General features: G+C 49.4%; 1 protein-coding gene across 12 annotated transcripts in view; it reads right to left on the reverse strand.

Annotated features, from left to right (window-relative positions):
- The window catches only part of TNIP1 (TNFAIP3 interacting protein 1), a 48,760-nt gene that overhangs the window by 27,670 nt on the left and 1,929 nt on the right, over positions 1–19,161 (reverse strand). For 5 of the 12 annotated variants that reach the window (XM_074313798.1, XM_074313797.1, XM_019734316.2 and 2 more), the window contains exon 1: positions 14,349–14,507. The exons of 4 other annotated variants lie outside the window; for them this stretch is intronic. The gene's annotated coding sequence lies outside the window, so the exon portion shown is untranslated. Of the gene's footprint in view, positions 1–8,159; positions 8,291–14,348; positions 14,508–19,161 lie in introns of those variants that run through there. 3 more of the 12 variants (XM_074313795.1, XM_019734320.2, XM_074313802.1) reach the window with 3 other exon arrangements.

The raw sequence follows: 19,161 nt of genomic DNA on the forward strand, positions 1-19,161 counted from the left end.
GTTCATGTCCTACTGGTGGGGTCCAGAAAGACAGGGACCCTGCATCATCGCTGCATTCCCAGGCCCAACACAGTATTAGCTAAGAAATGAATGCTAATAAACACCAAATGAATAAACGGTCTAACCATTAACTCACTATGAAATCGTGGGCAGTCCCTTCCCCTCTCTGAGGAGGGGAAATGAAAGTCTTACACTAAATCAGTGATCTTTAAAGTGAAATACTTATGCCCTGAGGGATAAGCAAGTCAACCCAATCCAAAGTTCCATTTATATGTATGTCATCTTTTTTTAAAAGAAAGAAGAAAAAACCCTGACTAATAGTTAATATACTAATTGACACTGTTACCCTCCTCCTTCAGTCTCATATCGTGTATGGACTGTCCCTTCCAGTTCTAAAGAACACATGAATTTTCCACCAAATCACTACCTACTTGCTCAGCCAGCGTTCTGCAGTAATCTGTCCAATTTCATCCACTTTATTTCATTTGAAACTACTCTGCGAAGTGATTTCTGAATCCTAGTTCTGTGACTTAATAGAGAAACTTCTTTCTTGCATTCGCTCATTCATTTAACAATTATTTATGGAGCATCTACTCTGTGCTGGGTACTAGTCTGGGTGCTGGGAAATTCTCAGCAAACAAAACAGGAAAATCCCTCCTGCTGCTTACACTGTAGTGGTAGAAATGATAGATACATAGATACAATGTTAGGGGTAGTAAAAATATCTATGGACAAAAATTAAGCAGGAAAAGTATGAGGCAGGGACTTCAAATGGAGCTGTCAGGAAAGGACTCACAGAGGAGTTATTTTAGCAAAGACCTGAAGGAGGTGAGGGATCTAGCCATGCAGATATCTGGGCAAAGAATATTCCAGGTAGAGAGAACAGTAAGTGCAAAGGCTCTGAGGCTGAAAAACTTGATCTAGCCTCCAGCCCCTGCAAAGAGCTCCCCAACACAAAAAAGCTCCAAAGGCCTCTGCCAGGGACCTCAAAAGGACTTGGGGCCCCGAAACCTCCCTCCTGAGATCACCACCCCCAGGGCAAAAACTGTTTCAGTCAGGAATCCCCAAAGGCCCTTTAAGCACCCACACAATGCTCCCTGAAAGAAAAGAGTAAGAAAGGACGAATAATAGCAGTCCCCATTCATTCATCATCCACGTGCCAGGCACTGCGTTATCTCAGTTAAGCTGCACAACAACCCTAAAATTCGTAATTAAACTATCCTCATTTTCTAAGGGAGGTTCAGTGAGGTGAAGTAACTCCTCCAGGATTACATAAGCAGCCTGTGAGAGCCTACATGCAAATCTAGCTCTGCCTAAGAAGCTGACTTCACTCCCTGCTACTTTCCCACAGCTACCCCAACAAGACTTAGGCCAGAGGTGTTGAAGCCAATTGGTAGAACAACACAGGACTGTATCAGGTAACTGCTGGGCTGTTTCCCCTGCCTCGCAGCACAAGAAATAACAAGGGTTTTGCCCAGAGGGTCCACATTACCACAGAAAGACAGGGGCCAGAAAGAAAAACAACATTCTGGTGAGCGGGACTCCTCCCCCAAAGACTGACAAAGAGACGACAAAAACATGCTCCCACGCCCTGCTGGGCCCCACAGAGGCAAAGGACAGATGCCTACCCACCCAACACAAAAGTCATCACTCAGTTTGGGGGGGGGGGGTGTTTTTAACTTGAAAGGTCAACGCTACACAGCAGAGCAAGAAAACCCTGAAGTGTTCACTGAACTCAGACACAGTGTGGGTAAAGCACTAAGTCCAATGACTGGCACACAGCAAGGTGCTAAAAAATGTTGGGAGCTGGTGTTTTGTCCATGCTCACCTTTCTTCTCATGTGCCATTCCAGCAAAACACTTACTGACCAGGATGGACTGTATCTGACTGGGGGAAGCATTTGGGCATTTGGCTGAGACCTTCCTGAAGGCAGGAGCACGCTTTACACAGCAGGTCTGGCACTTGGAAGGTGAGCCATGATTGACAGGGGAATGGAGATCATGAACGGGGGAGACCCGAGACCTGGAAGGAGCTTGTAGCCACCTTTGGTGCTAAGTGGTAGCAGGTGTCCTGGTTCCTGCTCACCACTCAAAACTCACCCTAAACAGAACTTGCAGTTGACATGATAGGATAATTTGGGTCTGCTTTTCACTCCACATCTGCTCCTTGAGAGCAGGGGCCAAGACCACCCTGGCTACCAGAGTACCCTGACAGGGGTCCAGAAGACAGCCTTAACAAACCGCTCATCAAAGCAGAAAGAGAAAGGTCCAAAGGAGCCCTTAAGCCTGCCCCAGCCTCCTCAGAGGCTACATACAAACATTCCAAGAGCCTGCCCGTGATGTACTCACCAGAGGCACTCTGGCTAACCATACACTTCTAGAATCAGAGCTGGTACAGCCACGCTCCCTCAGAGATGCCCAGATGTAAGGCCAGGTGACATAGCAGGATGCAGGATACAGGAACTGAAACCCACCTCCACATCCTCCAAAGCACATAATGCTCAGGCTCTTCCTCAGCCCTGGGAGCTGACAGGGAACGGGGTACTAGGGAAGCAAAAGAGGGGGCAGGCACTGCTATTCTCCCCAATTCCAGCCATGGCAGGCAGAGCTTGGGGGCAGGGGGAGAGAACAGGCTGCCAGGCTGTGGGAACAAAGACAAAACAGCCTACCGCGAGAAAAACCCTCTTTGCAGCTCAGAGGAGCCACCCAAGGGAGGGCCTGGACTTCTGGAGAAAAGACAAAGAGAGAAACAGGGAATTTCCACATCCTGCTGACCTCATGCCCAGATGGTCGGCGGCAGTTCCAGAATGACTGCCGGGTAGATGGGAACTCTCCTAGTGAGTGTGGTTTTTATAACCTTTCCTGGAGAGAGGAATCATTCCCAGGATGACAGAGCTGAAAGGGAATCTCCAAGAGCAAAGAGGCCGAGCCCCATTAGCAGGCATCCAGCGGCTCTCTAAACGAAAGGCTGCAGGATTCTCCTGCCCCCCAGGCTGACAGCACATGGCCTTCCCCTCGCCTGGGGCAGTGCTGGAGCACAGTGCCTCAGGTGCTGGGGTCTGAGCCCATTGGACTCTCCCTGAGGGAGGGAGGGCTGTCAGTCAGGGCCAGAGCACGGAGACCAGCGTCGCCCAAAGGGAGGCCAGAGCTGGACCAGAAGGTCTCTGCTCTCTCTCCAGGATGCCCGCTGCCGGTTCCTGCACTGGGATCCCACTACGAAGCAGAGGCCCCACCCCATGTTCTTTCAGGGTCTGTCCCAGACTCCATATCTACCTGGGCCTGGTTCCAGCAGCTACAGATCAGCAGGTGACCCCCCCCAGCAGTGGGACACCAACCTGCCTTCCAAAAACACAAACATCCAACGCAAACCTTCTTCCAAAACAAGACCTCAGCTGGGGGGTTGAGGGGCACGATATGTTCCCACAGCCCGCCCCAAGGGGTCCCGGGGTGCCCGCTGGAACCAAAAAGGCCCAGTTTGGAGGCAGAAAGGGGCCCAGACAGACAGGCCAGGCAGCAACCACAGAGTGTGAAGATAGAAGTGATGCTGCTGAAACTGAAGAAGCCACCAACTCAAAAGAGGAGGAGGAGGAAGTGGCAGTGATGGGGTGACAGGCAGCAGCTAAGGGGGTACGAGGGGATGGGAGTGTGGGCCCAAATCGCAGCCTCCAGCCAAGAGAAAGAAGGCTGAAAAAGGCAAGACTTGGAATTAAACTTACATTCCAGCTTCTGCATTGAAATGCTTCAGCCCATCTGACTGTCTTGTGATTCGCCATGTGCTGACTCCAGGAGGGGGGCTCCCTGCCCCCACCCCCAAAATGATATGAATTTGCATAGCCACTAACATTCGCAAAATACGTAGTAGTTTCCCAAGCATTATTTTTCCATCTGATTGTCACAACAGCCTTGGGAGAAAGGCAGGACTGATGTCTGCCTGACAGACGAGGAAACTGAGGCCCACTTGGGAACTTAATCAGCCCGATCCCATGCTGCTGGGCACTGGCTGCATCCTGGGAGCAGTCAGGCCCTGCAACCACAGGAGAAGTGACATTCTCCTTGCCCCAGAGGGAAAAGTCCAAGCAGATCTCTGGTATTGCGAGTCGGGGGGTCACAGCAGCCAACAGTCACCTCCTGGGGCAGAGGCAGGGGCTGCCAGAAATGCTGGTGACCAAGGGGTGAAGGAAAGGGGTCTCCGGGAAAGAAGGCACCAGACAGAAAGTCAGAGGGTCTTAGCGGCTGCTCTGCTGCCTGCTTTCATGGCTTTGGGCGAACCCATCCACTCTCTGCACCTCGCGTGACAGGGAGCAGCCCAGACTCGAGAGAAACTGGGAGATGTCTTAAAGCTGCCTAAGGATCAACGGAGACCCACGGGAGAGCCACTAGCACGTCAGGGAAAGGAAGGGGCCCCAGCACACTGCAGATTCGCAGATTCGGGAAGAAAGGGTCCAAACAGGGCAGGATCTTAGGGCGGAGCCGGTGAGGCATGCAGGGTGCACCGCGGAAGCGGGCACTCAAGTGCAAGCACGGGACCCTGAGCCAGCACTGTCCTCCCATGGTGCACCTGGGGCCTCGCCCCTGCGTGCCTCACCCTAGTCCCAGCTCTGTCACCCCTGCAGGCTGTGTGACACTGGACCAAGGCCTCACCTTTCCTGAGCCTCAGTTGCTTCACCTGCAAGATAGGAATCATAATAGAATCTACCTGGGGTCAGATTCAAGAAATTAAATGAAATAATGTGTACAGTTAGAAAGGATTTCTCACTTTATACTTCCTGATTATTTGATCTATTTAATAAGAATCATATGCATTGTATAATAAAATTTCCAAAATAACAATAGAGTGTGTAGTACCTACCTAAGTACCTGGTACACAGCAGGCTCTTAGTAAAAGGCTGAGGCAGTGCCATGTCTGTGCCCAGCTGATTCAAGGGTCAAGCCTCCCCCTGCCCCATGGATCCCTTCTTTTAACGCGTGTTTAGGTTCTTCTGTTGGCTCTGTAAACTGGGTCATGCTAAGTCACTTTATTTCTGGTACCTGCAAATGACCGTTAAGCAGAGACCCTGGAACAACACCAGAGCTAGCACATGTAGACACAAGAAGCCCAGGGACCACGTCACCACACTAAGGCAAGACTGGCGACCACCTGAGCCCCATTTTCCTCACGTGCACATGAAGAGCACAGTCGTAAATGGGAACATCCTGCAATCATCCCCCAGGGAGGAGGGTACTGAGGCAGCGTGAAGCACCTTACACAGAAAGCAAAACTCGTTCCCCACCCATGTCACGGGCAGGAAAACTGTGGCCGCAGTTCATCCATCAAAGAGCAGGCTGTGCCCTCTTGCTGGCTGTCAGCAAAGACACAGCACCGCCTTTAGACAGTGTGTACTAGGGAGCCCAGCCCGGTGTCCTCGCCAGTGAGGAGTCAAAGACTTAGGAAGTCTTTGCAACCAATGCAATAATAAAGAGGCTGCAGGCGTCTGGTGGAATATGAGGAAGGGGGGCTCGGAAATCGTGGGATCTAGGCAAGGTACACCAGGGCAAGCATCTTCCTCTCACTGAAAGGAAGGGCTGGCAACAATAGCAACACTCTAACAGTAGGAAGACGAACAATCTTGAAGGCCCCTTCTAGATCTAACATTCCAGAACTTGCAATTTATTACCACCCCTTTCTATAGTCTTCTGATCTTGAGAAGGCTCCTCTCCCCAGCTCCAATCCCTCCTAATGCCCACGTGCATTTCCTTGACCCCTCAATCCTCCCACAAGCGCTACTAGGGCTGCTGTCTCCTCCCCCAAAGCAGTCAGAAACTCCTAGTCTGCAGCCGTTCACTGGGTCCTCCCCTCCTCCCTGCTCCAGCCCAGCCTGAGGACTGTATCCCTCAAATATGGCAAGCATCGCCCCTGAACCCTTCTTCCTCCCCTCCTCTACCCTGACTCACCCACAGAGGGAGTCCCACTGTCTCCACTCAGCCTCCAAGACCCAGGCTCCACACCACCACCCTGGGGACAGGGGCGTGGACCAGGGCCATCAGCCAGCTGGAACCACTGCAAAAGAAGACCAAGGAACATCTAAAGCTGGGAGAGGGCCTGACATTTGTTAGGTGCTACCACATGCCAGGCCCTGGGATGTGTCATGATGCACCTTGACTTATTTTCCTCTTATCACACAGAGATAAAAATTATTACCTGTTTTCCTTTCGGCTAGAGAGCATTAGCTCTATTTTTCACATGAGGAAGCAGAGTCAGAGAGGTTAAGTTACTTGCTTAAAGACACACAGCTGGTTAGTGACAGAACAAAGAATCCAACACCCATGTCCTTTCCACTGGCAGGCACTGCCTGTGAGACAATGAGCTGAAGCTCAGGGGGATAAAGCCAGTCCTGCTGTCCGGCTATCTGGAATGTGCCACCAGTCTGCAGCCTCTGCCTCCACACGTCTCTAACTTTGTATGCAATCCCATCCCAGTCTACCCTTGATCACCTACCGTCACCAGGGCTTAGAATCGCAGGCTGGAAGGAAACTCAGGGGAAATTCAGTCCATGCTTATCCCGTCCCCGGGGAGCCAAAGGACTGTGGGTGATCACCTGTAGTGATCACCTTTAGTGACCCAGACCAACTTCCTCCCCAGTGAACCTCGCCTGGGCAGTCAACACTCCCAGTTCTGCTTCCACCGGCCCTTGCTCTTCCCCTGAGGTCCCCTGGAATAAAGCGCAACATGTCTCTCTTCTCCGTTTCAACCCTGAAGTGATATGGACCTTGCAGAGTTCTCTTGAAGCTGATCAGCCCTTGTTCCCTCCATCGTTCCACACAGAATCCAGATGGGCTTCCACACCCCTCCGCAGACACCCCCCTCAACCCTCCACTTCTACCCTGTCTGTAGCTGGTCCTGACACTGAATACAACACTGCAGGTGTGGTTTGCCTGACCAAACAGGGAAACTTTCACCTCCACCCTTTTACATACTTGTGTTTCCCTGAAAATAAGATCTAGCCGGACAATCAGCTCTAATGAGTCTTTTGGAGCAAAAATTAATATAAGACCCCATCTTTGATTAGATTAGATTATATATAACCCGGTCTTATATTACAGTAAAATAAGATCCGGTCTTATATTAATTTTTGCTCCAAAAGACGCATTAGAGCTGATGGTCCGGCTAGGCCTTATTTTCGGGGAAACACAGTATTATGTTTCTATCTATGTCACCTCATGTACATCTGTTTTCTTATAGCTGGATCACCCTTAGCAAAGTGTACCCTTTCTTAATGACGTCAACAACTTGCTTATCACACGCCTAACTAGCTGAGAACAAAGTTCTCTTGTAGAAAAGTATGCTTGAGGAGGTTTCAATTATCTAAAGGGCCACAGGTAACTGATTGTGTAATCCCCTATCTGTGCACCTTGAAATCATTGCATCACGGTACACAGGAGCTGCACAAACATGTGCCTGCCACCTGCTTTGTAATAGCAAAAACATCCTGAACATCCATCAAGAGGGAACTGATTTAATAAACGAGGGTGTACTCATTCGATGGACTACTATGCAGCCATCAAAAGGGGGCAGACTGCAATGACACAGAAAGATGCCCATAAAATATTGTTAAGGAAAAAAAAAGCAAAGTATGAATTTAGATGTATAACGGTACTATTTTTTTGTAAATCAAGTGTGTGTGTATGTGTGTAAAATCTCAAATGTGCATAGGGAAAGGTCTGGAAAGACACATACCAAACTGCTACTAGTAGACAGCTCTAGAGTAGAACAAGGGATAAGGAGAGAGAATAAAAAACAACAACAACAACCTTTAATTTACCTATAATTGTTTAGCTCTTTACAAGGGAAATCTGGTCTTGTTCTATTTTTAAAAAATTAATTTTAAAATACAGCAGGAATGGGGCAGGGGAGAGATAGGAAAGAAAAGACAACTTTTACTTTTTACTTTATACCTTTTGTATTGCTTGAGTTTTTTTGAGTTTTTTCCTTCAACGAGCACATGTTATTTTGTAACTTTTTAAAGGGAGATATATATATATATATATACACACATACATACATACATATATTAATTTAAGTGGCTTGACAAGGTTAGAACAATAGGGAAGAGCTGTTCTACACCAAATGAGGCTAAAGGGCTGGGCTGGGAAGGGGTAACAGTCTCCTTACCATGCACCTACCTCACGTGGACAGACAAGGCTACAGGGATATGATCACAGATAAGGATGGAAAGTCCAGTGACAAGTTTTCTGGTCAAGGAATTTGGTGGATGGAGAGTTGGCAGATATAGAGGAGCGTTTCCACGTGGAACCTGCCGGGAAGGATCAGCCTTCAGGAAGGTGAGGGCTGGCCTGGAGGTGCCAGAGGCGGGGAGAGAGGCACCAGACTTTGGATAACCATGCTCGGCTGGGAACAAACGGGAAGCTCCCCACCCACGGCTGTGGGACCTCACACTGGGCTTTACACCTGCTTTGCTGGAGAGGAAGCCCGGTCCAGACAGGTGCAGAGCTTGGCTCAAGGCCACACAGTTCCCAAGGGATAAAGAGGAACCCACACCTGATCATCACATCCCTGGTCCCCACCTGGTACTTCCCACGGCCAACTGTTCCTTAAGGAGAGCTGAGAAGGCAGCCCAAGCAACCCCAGTCCTCTCCCCTCCTCCCCCCACGCACGCCTCCTCTCAGCTCCTGGGCTCCACAGTGCCCACACTCCAGGACTAGATGCCCGGCTTCCCTCTCAGCAGCTGGGACCTCACCCAGGTCAGGAGGAGCCCCTCAGCTATCAACGTTAGCGACATAGGGCAGTAGGGCCGACCTTGGGACAGAAGGGATGGGGGACTCGACTGACTTTTTGCCTCCCAGCCCCCAATATGCCCAAAGCTGGTTTATCTAATGAAGCGCTTCTCCAAGAGGGATGATGATAACTTGTGAGAATCCTTATGCCAAATATGATGGAAAGAAGGTTTAATAGGTTCAAATCCCAGCTGTGCTTCCTCACCAGGTGACCCTGAGCAGACCTCACTCTCCTTGTTTCTCTCTATAGAAATGATGTGAGGACCAACTAGAAAGTGTAGAGCTCTCTATAGACTTTAAAGAGCCATGATGGCTAGGAAGCAGCGCTGGACGGGGGTAAGGCGACTCGGATAAAAGCCAAAGGTATCTTGTTTTAACAGCCAAAGCTGGAAACTACCGAATGAAGAAGAAAATGAGTAAATGTATTGGGACCATTTCATACTCGGTAATAACTACACAGTCATAAAAAAGGAATGAACCTTTAGTGACCCAGAGCTAGCAACATAAATAAACATGGATGAGTCGCACAAGTATGTTAAGCAAAACAAGCAAGTTGCAAAAGAATATAGACATTATAATAGCATTTGAGTAACATTTGAAAATACACAAGACAGTACTACATATTGTGTACGGAGGCATATATTCAAACTAAAACTGTAGAGACATGCGAGAGAACAAACTCTAACTTCAGCAGCCTCGGTACTTCTGGAGGGGAGGGCGAGGGGATGACCGGGAGAAATTTCAGGAGCACAGAAAACGTGTTCCAGCGTTTCTTACGGCGATGGGAGGGTGCCCAGGTATATCACATTACCCTCTCTGTCTGAAAGAGTCCTTCGTATTTCCTAAACGGCCGTGTGGCTGTCCTCAGGCCCTCTTCCCAGGGGCTGGAATGGGAGGTGGAACAGCACTTGCAGACGCAGAGGTTGGGTGGGGGAGGGGCCAGGGCTCCTTAGACCTCTGCCGAAGGCTGCCACGGGGAAGGCAGAGGACAAAGGTCTCCCGGCCAGCAGAGAGCGAAGCAAGCACTCTCCCGTGTGGGTGGAGACCAAACCAATGCCCCTGACTCATGGGACACTCCGAGGCCCGCCCTCAAAATGCCAGCTCTGGCCTCTGAGTATGACTCCTTGGTGACACGACTCCCACGGCACCCTTCCACCTGCCCTCCCCACACACAGATACCCGGGACACCCGGTTTGTCCACCCCGTAGGTGCTCAAGGACACAGGGGACAGCCTTGCGGTGAGGTCCCTGCGAAGAGACGAGTTCCCCAAGGAGGACGGCCCTCAGACAAAGAGCCAGTGGCTCCCCAGGCCAGTCGTCCATTCCTATGGGAAGAGTGACTGTCCTAGGCCAGTCATGGGGAAAAGCATCAAGAACTTCCTGCAACCGGCTACGGTGGCTGCCAAGGTCTATCTAGGGGTTGGGGAGCTTCTCCCTACTTCCCTGGGTCTTCCTTTTGGCAACTCTCCCGTGGGCCCCAGAGACACTCCCTTCAAAGAGGGACAGGGAAAAGAGGGGCAGGCACACGGGCAGGCAGCAGGGGTGCAGCAGGCAGAAGCGAGGAGGGTGGGCACTAGGCCTGGCCCACTAGGAAGGGCTCAGAAAATGAGGGAGCCAGAGACAGGGCGGCCCAATCACTGGGCTACCGAGATTTTAGAGCTGGGAGAGGACACCCAAAGATTCCAGCCAGTGCAATCCTTTCTGTTTGCAGCTGGGACACCAAAGCCAGCAGAGGGCAGACAGCTGCGCAGGGATGTTAATGACAGAGGGGAGGTGAACCAGGGTCTTCTGGTGGCCAGCTACGCCCCCTTTATCACATCACACTACTGCCCTCCCTCTCCCATCCCCTCCCTCCCTCAAAATGGTCAGGTGAGCAATGAGGGAACAAAGAGGAGGTGAGAAGGGGAGAACTTGCTCTGAGCCCCCCACCTCCCTGCAAAAGCAAGCCATCTGTAACGACACTGGGAGGGGCTGCCTGGAAGGCAGGCTCCCTGACCCTGGGGGTGGGGGTTACATGGAAGCTGGAGGACGAACACCTGCTGGGATGCTAGGTGCTATGGAGCGAATTTAGGCCAGATGTCCGCTACTCCCCTGGCTCATGTTAAGCTTCCACTATTCTCAACACAGACAGAAAGACGGCTGCGACAAAACAAAGGAAGCCCCAGCCGGAGAGGACACAGCATGGTCTGTCCACAGTTGACAGAGGGTAGGCAAGTTCTCCCAAAGCACGGGGGAAAAAATGCACCATCCTCATCTTCTGTTGAAATCCCTGCAACATCCTCATGATGACATCCGTTAACAAGGTAGGCAGGGCACTGACTGAGGACTTGACCCCGCATCGGCCCTGAGCTGAGTCTCATTCATTTGCACCCTTCGAGAAGGCAGCACTGACATCACAGAGTCTTACAGGCGAGGGAGCAGAGGCTGTACCCACACAGGTGGACACGGAACTCCAAAGCACACGCTTCACACCAGTGGTTCTCCAAGCACAGGCTCCCCAGCACCCACTGATCAGACCTCAGAGCGCACAGCCCAGTGAGCCAACGAGCCATCGGGTGATGCTGACACATGCGTTAAGTTTGCCAACCAAGTGCTCTAATCACTTCCCAAGGCTGCCGACAGGGAAAAACCGGATACTTCTCTACCTGGTAGTCAAGACCTTAGGTGTTTTCCTAGCCCAGCTGGTCAGCTCCCCCCACCCAGCAGCGCTCTACCCCAAATCCACTGCCCAACCTACTAAGTTCCGGATGGGACTCAGGCCCCACTCTGCACCTCATCATCTCTCTAGGGCCTGGCCTTGAAGTCATCTCCCTCCAGAAGCCCCCTGTCCACTGGTACCCCCAAACTTGCCCCCCACTCCAGTAGGAGTTACTGCTGGGCACTTGCTGACACACCTGCCCAGCAGGCAATGCTCACAGCACACTTGTGCCCATTCCACTACAGTTCCTGGAGGGCGGAGCCAGTTCTTCATGCCCCTGAGCATCATGCCACTCTGCACAGCACCGGGCACCAGGGCCACCGGGAAATATTTGCTGACTATCAGAAGGAAAAAAAAAAAAAATGCCTCAGGGAGCAAGTTCTGCGTCTCATCCTGACTCTGCCACTACCTCTCCGGGACAAGTGCCTTCCCATTTCTACGGCCTCAGTTTCCTCACCTGTGAAATGCCCCCTTATTCTAGTTTCTTCGAATCTACTCATCCACTGAACAAAACCAGCAGAGCCTCATCCAGACACTCTTATCAAATATCAGGGATGCATGCGTGAAACTAAAGAGGTGCAGGCTCACCCTTCTATTCCAGGAAAAGAGCAAGACAGAAAACAAGTAAACATAGAACTTAAGTTCTATGTATAGAACTTAATGTATGCCAGACATTAAGTTCTATACATATACTTTCTCATTCACATATAAACAAGATTATTTCACAGCGTGATAAATGCATGAAAAAAACACATAGTATTATGACAGAAAGTGAAAAAAGGGGCTACTTTGCATAGAAAGGTCAGGGAAGGCCCCTCCAAGGAGGTGACATTTGAGCTGAGGCTTGACAGATAAGGAAGAACCAGCCATGGAAAGAGCTGGGGAAAGGTGTTCTAGGCAGAAGGAATAGCACATACGAAGGCCTCAAGGCAAGAACAAGCTTGGCATGTCGGAGGGGGAAAAAAAGCGGGTGCCATAGCTAAACTGCAGTAAGCGCAGGAGTAAGGTAGTGCCCAGTAGAGCCCAAGACAGGGAGGCAGGCAGACAGACGACCTCCTACAATCCTGAGGTGCTCAAATCAGGTCGGCCCGACCCAACCCAGGACATCCGGGCCCAAGTCACAAGCAGCACTGGGGGTAAGGGGATGAGTCAGACCCCACAGCTTCCTGGGGCCCCAAAGGATCTGGTGTGGGCATGGGGGCAGACACCAACACTCAGCAGGAGTGCCACGACATACCCACGGGACACCCATGGCTGGAGAGGTCAGGGTCACATTAAGTATGTAGAACACAGGACGTTCACGGCTGCAGCTTCCAGAGGGACATGATCAAGTGCTTCCATGAAGTGCCAATCCCTAATCACATTATTTTCCCAGGACACAGTCAGGACAGGAGCCTCGGTCAGTGGAAAGGGAACATGGAACATGGCCCAGGGCTTAAGACTTACTAGTCTTAGGCAAATCTTAACCGTTTTGGGCTTCAGTTCCCTCATCTGAAACTTGAGACCACCAATAGTGACGATCTCTTAGGGTTGCTGAACAGATTAAATGACATACTGAATGTAAAGCACAGTGCCTGGCACATGGTAAGGGTTCATAAATGGCAGCTGCTGTTATTACCATTACTGGTTTTTCACTGCCTCAATTCTCTCTGCTATAAAACAGGGATATTAATACAACATCACAGGCTTGCCATGAGTTTGTACTAATAAATATTCCAGCCTCCAAATGCAGTATCCATTATCAGGAATTTAAAAAAAAAAAAAATTTCTGAGAGTCACCTTTCCTGACCTCTCATCGGATGCCGAATTCTCCTCTCGCGTACCCCACTGTATGGAAAGTGACTAAGTGCTGCTTAAATTCTATTTTGACTCCACTCTATTTTGACTCTAAAGTGATGCATCAGGAATCCACACATTTCCCCACAGTCACTCTGCAAGGAGGTGGGGATGGACGTCGCCGATTCTTCTGCAGCACCCACAAAAGTCCCACCCTCCCAACCAAAACACAATCTCTCACCTAGTCGCACAAAATTCCCACTCACTCCCATACACACAACTAATGAATGTATAATGCCATCACTTCGATACACACGGTCTCTCACACACACAAACGCATAGAAATGTTCCAGGGTGGAAAAGTCACCCATACGTACAACTCTACACCCAAAATCACTCCTAGAAACTCACTAAAGCTACCCTGAACATGCACACAAATGTTGTCTCCAACACTGTGCAAATACGTTCAACAGAAACAGTGGAGCAGGGACTCGGACGCCAAATGCCAGCTTTCAGATACTGACTTTGCAACTCCCTAGCTGTGTGACCCCAGTCTCCAAGTGCCTGGGTTTCCTAAACTGCAAAATGGGGATGACAATAATAATAATACCCATTTTGTGGATGGATGTGACACTTAAATGAGTTTAGACACATGTAAAGGACTTAGATCAGCACTTGGAAAGCGCCCAATAAGAGTTATTATTTTCGTCTTCATCACATGTGCACACAGCTTCCAAAACCGGTCTCCCACGTTGTAAACAGACGCACGCCCGCACGCTCCCCTCACCCGACCGGCGTACACCGCCTGCACACCCCGCACCCGCCTGCACACGGTTTCCAGAGCGCTCGCCCAGCGCAGTGCGCACGCGCACCCACCACCCGCCTCACCCCGCAGGGATTCCCCACGCAGCCCGACCCCGGCCCCGGCGGGAGGCCCCCTGCGCCTCTGGACCTCGCGCGCCGGAGCCTCAGAAGCTTGGAGCCCAGGCCCCCTGGCGAGGCCTGACCTCCTACTCCATGCCGGGTCACTGCTAAGGCTCTGAACAGCCGCGTTCGGGACTCCCTTCTTCCTGCTCTATCCCCACTCAGGGCAGGCGGGCTTACCTAAGGATGAGGGCCCTGGAGGACAGCGTCCCACCCTCTGCGTCCAGCCCCGGGTCCAGCGACGAGGTAGCGGCCTAGGCCAGGATCTCACTTCAGAGGACTCCGCAGGCTCCCGGCTCCTGGGGCGGGGGGCGGCGACGAGGAAGTGCTGGGGGCTGGTCCGCCCCACCCCTGGGAAAGTCCCCAGTGATTGACAGGCCACTCGCCCAATCGCGTCGCGTTTCCCGACCGCAGGAGGACGTCGGGGTGGGACCGTGCAAGATAAACAGCCGGTGAGCTGGCGGAGTGGCCCTGCATATCCCCATCCAGCCTGCGATTGACGTCCCTGGGTTGTGGCAGCTCCCTGAGGGACTCCCCGCCGCTGAAGCCCCGGGTCCCGGAATGAGGCTGCGGCAGCTCTGAAAGCTGGAACTTCAGAGCGGAGACGAGCTGCAGAGACTACCCCACTCTTTCCTTGAGCCGAGTGGCACCCAGGCCAGAGCAGGGAGGGAACTTGCCAAAAGGCACGTAGGAATTTGGAGCTAAGCCAGAACTAGAGCTCAGGGCACCCAGACTTGATCCGGGGTGCTCCCGGACTTCTTAGCACAGCTCGTAGAAATTCTGAGCTGAAAGGACCCTTCAAGAATCTTATTGTTACTGCTAACGTTTATTGCTCCAGACATTGTAAACACTTTGCATATATTAATTTGCACAGCCACCCTAGTGAGATGGGTTTTATTCCCCTTTTTACCATAAATAAGTATACAAAGCGCAGAGAGATAAGATGACCTCGGCAAGTGAACCAAGATGCAAACCCAGGGAGGCAAATGCAGAGCCAGCCTCCCGCCCTGCCTTCCTGTGGGCCAGATCATCAAAACAGTCTGTGGGATTTCCCAGCTCTGTAAGGATCAGAAACTCGGTTTAAGATTGGGAATACTTTCTTTTTTTTTTAAGATCATCGTTTTATTTAAAAGAGGGTAAATTTTAATTTCAAAAAGTGGAAGGACCTAACCGTGGAATAAAGGACAGCTCTTTAAATTGGGTGAATATAACTTGATGAAAAACCTATTACAAAAGACTCACTACATTGAAACTGTTGAAAACAATCATTGACAGGCCCTCATCCTCAGAAAGAATTTGGGGAGCTATTTCACAAAGGCCCTCACTGTACTAAAGGAGAGATCTGTCAATCAACTGTGACTATCAACACACACATACCCCACCCAAGTATATGCCTAATCCAAGAATTCTTTCAGCGTTGTGACATCTGAGAGGCCTTCACTTACTTCAAATTTGTTATCAAATGCTCAAAACAATATTCTAGTTCATTTTAATTATGAAAGTAAGTACACATATACCCTGATTTTAAGGAGAGGGCGGGAATGAGGGATGCAAACACCAAAGCACCATTGTGTGTCATCAATAGGGGAGGGTCCAGGGAAATTAGAATCGATGTGGCCGCTGTCAGGCATCATCTCTATCCATTGGGCCCCCCAAAACTGGTTTTCTTCCTGCTGTTCGTCTATGCTTTCCAAATTGCCTCTTCCTAGAATGCCATCTTCTTAATCCCAACCACAATCTTCTCATGAACATTGAAATTTACTCAAAATATGAAGGGTCTCCAACTATTTGCATTTTGTTTCCAGACTATTTCAGCTGTTTTGGTAAAATGTCTAACCTTAGACAGTTAGGCAAATAGTTTCATTCCCCAAAGTGCCATCTTACTCCTAGGTGGGCTTTTGGATAGTGCTCTAGTATGACATTAAAGAGTCACACAGTCATTTTTTTGCCTGATTTCCTACTTTTGGATAATTTTTTCAAATAATTATAATGTGTGAGAAAACGCATTTCTTCAAAGTCATGACTGCACCCACCCCACCCAGCCTTTTAAGTCTTAGTCTGACTTTAGAACATCCCACCATGTTAGAGGCCATGGAGACCATTGAGCACAATCCCCTATTTGACAGGTAAGTAAACTGACGCCTTGATGTAGTAAACGACTTGTTCAAGGCCACACACAGTGAGTGACACAACCAGGGTTGGAACTCAGGATCTTGGCTCCCAGGCATACAAGGTGTGATAAAAAAAATATGGTCACGGGCAGCCGGTTAGCTCTGTTGGTTAGAGCACGATGCTCGTAAATGTTGGTTAGAGCACGATGCTCGTAACACGAGAGTTACCGGTTCGATCCCCACATGGGCCTACGTGAGCTGCGCCCTCCCCAACCAGGTTGAAACAACTACTTGACTTGGAGCTGATGGGTCCTAGAAAAACACACTTAAATAAATAAAAGTTAAAAAAAAAAGATGGTGAATGTTTAAATTAAAAAAAGTTATTATAGCAAAAGACACATTGCCATTAATCCCCCTCAAAATGCCACCCCCCCCCACCGCTTTGAACACACTTATCCCATTGTTCTTGCCACTTTCTGAAGCGGTTCTGGAAGTCCTCTTTCGTGAGTGTCTTTAGTTGCACTGTTGTGGCTGCCTCAATGTTCTGAATCGAAAATATTTACCTTTCATGGTCACTTTGACTTTGGGGAAGAGCCAGAAGTCACATGGTGCCAGATCCGGTGAATAAGGTGGATGAGGACACACTGTAATGTTTTTATTTGCCACACCAGAAGTGATGTGTGACACGGAGTGTTGTCACATGATAGAGGATGAAGTAAAGACACTCACGAAAAAGGACTTCCAGAACTGCTCCAGAAAGTGGCAAGAACGATGCATAAGAGTGTTCGAAGTGAGGGGGAGTATTTTGAGAGGGATTAATGGCCATGTGTCTTTTACTGTAATAAATTTTTTTAATTTAAACATTCATCCTATTTGTTGATCACACCTTGTATGTACTCCTTCCACTGCATCATGTTGTCTTTACAACATCATGATTTTTCTTTCTTGCAGAAATTCAACACTCATTGTGAACATAGGCTACAGATCTAACTAGTGGTCTTCTAACCCCTACTTACTATGTTTCCCCGAAAATAAGACCTAGCCGGACCATCAGCTCTAACGCATCTTTTGGAGCAAAAACTAATATAGATCCAGTCTTATTTCACTATAATATAAGACCGGGTATAATATAGTATAACATAACATAACATAACATAACACTGGGTATAATATAATATAATGTAATGTAATATAATATAATATAATATAATATAATATAATATAATATAAAAACACCTGTTCTTATATTAAGTTTTGCTCCAAAAGACGCATTAGAGCTGATGGTCCGGCTAGGTCTTATTTTTGGGGAAACATGGTACTACCTGGGTGGGCTCTAGGCCTCAATTGTTCTCTGAAAAATGAAGATAATAATTGTATCTACACCTGAGGTGATCATAAGGATAAATGAGATAATGCAAGTAAAGCCCAAAGCTTGGCACACAGAAGGCATTTGAGAAATGACAGACATGGATTGCGTGCATTGGGTAGAACTTCACGGTTAAACCCAGTACAGCCTCACCAGGTTCCATCCCATCATCCACATCCACTATGGTACCCTAGACTCTGGGAGCCTGGTAGGGTGGGAAACAGGTGTCCTAGCCTGTCACTCCCTACTATCCCAGATCTGGAAGGAGATTTCCAAGCCAGGAAGCTGGGCCTGACTCTGGGAGCTGAGTGACTCAGGCAACTGGGAGTCTCTTGCTCTTCCAGAGTGACAACAAGCACTTGCACGGAGCCCCACCTGGGAGGCAAATCAAAAGGCCTGTGTCTTGTTTTATTTTGTTTTGTTTTAAAGCACACAGCTTCCCAATCTCCTTTCTGCCACTCCCTACCCCTCTGCCACCTCCACCAAGGCGGCTCCAAAGTCACACCTAAATCCACATTTGAGGGAACTAAGAAACATACCCCCAAACCCACCAATAACTGATTGAGCTCTAAATCAAGTGCCTAAAGAGCAGTGGAGGCTGCATATTAAAAATATTGAAAGGTAACATTTGTGGAGTATTTGCTGTGTGCTAGGCCTGCACTGTTACATAATGTATCTCCCAAACACCCTCTGAGTTCAGAACCATTACCATCCCCATTTCACAGGTGAAACTGGGGCTTGGAGGTGTTAGATGACTTGCAAACGTCTTATACAACAACAATTAACTGGAGCAGAAAGACTCAAACTCTTAACACTCTTAAACGTTATGCTATGGAGTCTTGCCAGCTAGCAAGACATAGAACTCAAAATGCCAGTCCTTAGAGGGTCATTAGAAAGGATCAAACCTAGCCTTTTTCCTGTAGGGAGGAAGCCACAAAGAACCAGAGAGGGGCAGGGATTTCCCAGGGGTCTTACAGAGGGTTTGTCATTTACACTCAGGACTAGAACCCAAATCTCCTGCTCTCAGAGCGCTACTATCTCCACGTGCCCCACTGATGGGAAATGAGCTTCTAACGCAAACAAGCACATCTATCACTCCAGTATGAGAATTGGGGCCTTGGCTAGGGGGTCAGTGAAACTCAGGGCAAGCAGCTAATGAACAAGGAAAAGAGCGCTCCTGGGTCTGGGTCCCTTCCTTAGATCCAGTCTCACGTCTCCATAGCCCAAGGCAATCTCGGGAATGTAAAACCCACCCCCCATGTGGATTCTAGGTGCTTTTTGGTATTGGGTGTGTATGTATAATGAGAGAGATTTCAGTGATAGTTAAATGAGAAATACGCATCAAGCACGTGATGTTGACTAAAGTTGTACTCGTTAATCGTGTTTTTTGGTAAGAAGTATATAAGTGAGCGGAGTCTAGGGTCCCTGCTTCCCACCCGAAGCCGGATAAGACATTTTTAATTCTCTCTACCTACCTCCCAAATAACTTCACAAGGGCGTAGATCTGATGGTGGTA

This window comes from Rhinolophus sinicus, linkage group LG10 (assembly GCF_036562045.2).
Source record: "Rhinolophus sinicus isolate RSC01 linkage group LG10, ASM3656204v1, whole genome shotgun sequence".
NCBI classification, from domain to species: Eukaryota; Metazoa; Chordata; class Mammalia; order Chiroptera; family Rhinolophidae; genus Rhinolophus; species Rhinolophus sinicus.